The following is a 2,500-nucleotide window of genomic DNA, read 5'->3' as shown; positions in this document are numbered from 1 at the left end:
TGAATAATACATGAACCATGAAATAAAATAGAATATATTTATCTACTCAGCGGAATATAAAGTTATTAAAATGCGCTCAAGCTTCATCAGCTGCAACATTAAAATGATGAACACATTAATGCATCAATATTTATACTCTGTCGAAGTGTACCTGAGCAATACACTGAACCCCGGCTTCCCGGGCGCCGCTCAATGGCAGCCCACTGCTCCCTGTATACAGGGATGGGTCAAATTTCATGGATGTGTGTATGACAATAAAATCATAACTTCCTTGAAAAGTATTTATGGAGGAGGAGACGACGCCGCTGCCGCTTCCGGGAGCTGAGCTCTCCTCCTCCCTCCGGAGCTCCGGATCTGGGTCTGTCCACGGTGGGACAGTCTCTGTTGGAGGATCTGGGTCTGTCCACGGTGGGACAGTCTCTGCTGGAGGATCTGGGTCTGTCCACGGTGGGACAGTCTCTGTTGGAGGATCTGGGTCTGTCCACGGTGGACCGGTCTCTGCTGGAGGATCTGGGTCTGTCCACGGTGGACTAGTCTCTGTTGGAGGATCTGGGTCTGTCCACGGTGGGCCGGTCTCTGCTGGAGGATCTGGGTCTGTCCACGGTGGACCGGTCTCTGTTGGAGGATCTGGGTCTGTCCACGGTGGACTAGTCTCTGCTGGAGGATCTGGGTCTGTCCACGGTGGACCGGTCTCTGTTGGAGGATCTGGGTCTGTCCACGGTGGACCGGTCTCTGCTGGAGGATCTGGGTCTGTCCACGGTGGACCGGTCTCTGCTGGAGGATCTGGGTCTGTCCACGGTGGACCGGTCTCTGCTGGAGGATCTGGGTCTGTCCACGGTGGACCGGTCTCTGCTGGAGGATCTGGGTCTGTCCACGGTGGACCGGTCTCTGCTGGAGGATCTGGGTCTGTCCACGGTGGGACAGTCTCTGTTGGAGGATCTGGGTCTGTCCACGGTGGACCGGTCTCTGCTGGAGGATCTGGGTCTGTCCACGGTGGACTAGTCTCTGTTGGAGGATCTGGGTCTGTCCACGGTGGGCCGGTCTCTGCTGGAGGATCTGGGTCTGTCCACGGTGGACCGGTCTCTGTTGGAGGATCTGGGTCTGTCCACGGTGGACTAGTCTCTGCTGGAGGATCTGGGTCTGTCCACGGTGGACCGGTCTCTGTTGGAGGATCTGGGTCTGTCCACGGTGGACCGGTCTCTGCTGGAGGATCTGGGTCTGTCCACGGTGGACCGGTCTCTGCTGGAGGATCTGGGTCTGTCCACGGTGGACCGGTCTCTGCTGGAGGATCTGGGTCTGTCCACGGTGGACCGGTCTCTGCTGGAGGATCTGGGTCTGTCCGCGGTGGACCGGTCTCTGCTGGAGTCTGAGCTGAAGGAGGTTCTGGTGAACCTGCATGAGTTCATCTGGTTTCACCAGAATCCGACCCGGTGGCTCCGATGACGAGCATCAAGAACAACTCTATAGAAACAGACCATCTTCTCTCTGATGGTCTCTGTACTGATGGAGGTCTGATAGAGGATCAGGACTACACTGAGACTGGTTCATAGAGGATCAGGACTACACTGAGACTGGTTCAGATAGAGGATCAGGACTACACTGAGACTGGTTCATAGAGGATCAGGACTACACTGAGACTGGTCATATAGAGGATCAGGACTACACTGAGACTGGTTCATATAGAGGATCAGGACTACACTGAGACTGGTTCATATAGAGGATCAGGACTACACTGAGACTGGTTCATATAGAGGATCAGGACTACACTGAGACTGGTCATATAGAGGATCAGGACTACACTGAGACTGGTTCATATAGAGGATCAGGACTACACTGAGACTGGTCATATAGAGGATCAGGACTACACTGAGACTGGTCATATAGAGGATCAGGACTACACTGAGACTGGTTCATATAGAGGATCAGGACTACACTGAGACTGGTTCATGTAGAGGATCAGGACTACACTGAGACTGGTTCATGTAGAGGATCAGGACTACACTGAGACTGGTTCATGTAGAGGATCAGGACTACACTGAGACTGGTTCATGTAGAGGATCAGGACTACACTGAGACTGGTTCATGTAGAGGATCAGGACTACACTGAGACTGGTTCATATAGAGGATCAGGACTACACTGAGACTGGTTCATGTAGAGGATCAGGACTACACTGAGACTGGTTCATATAGAGGATCAGGACTACACTGAGACTGGTCATATAGAGGATCAGGACTACACTGAGACTGGTCATATAGAGGATCAGGACTACACTGAGACTGGTTCATATAGAGGATCAGGACTACACTGAGACTGGTTCATGTAGAGGATCAGGACTACACTGAGACTGGTCATATAGAGGATCAGGACTACACTGAGACTGGTCATATAGAGGATCAGGACTACACTGAGACTGGTCATATAGAGGATCAGGACTACACTGAGACTGGTTCATATAGAGGATCAGGACTACACTGAGACTGGTCATATAGAGGATCAGGA

General features: G+C 52.4%; 1 pseudogene across 1 annotated transcript in view; it reads right to left on the bottom strand.

The window, feature by feature from the left end:
• LOC306783581 overlaps window positions 1-2,500 on the bottom strand; it is a 5,199-nt pseudogene that overhangs the window by 161 nt on the left and 2,538 nt on the right. The window contains exon 3 of the transcript in view: window positions 152-210. The product of the transcript in view is annotated as an uncharacterized misc_RNA (transcript). The remainder of the gene's footprint in view (window positions 1-151; window positions 211-2,500) is intronic.

This window comes from Melanostigma gelatinosum (assembly GCF_949748355.1).
Source record: "Melanostigma gelatinosum genome assembly, chromosome: 10".
Classification (NCBI taxonomy): Eukaryota; Metazoa; Chordata; class Actinopteri; order Perciformes; family Zoarcidae; genus Melanostigma; species Melanostigma gelatinosum.
The sequence above is the reverse complement of the archived record's forward strand: the minus strand, read 5'-3'. Positions and strand labels throughout refer to the sequence as shown.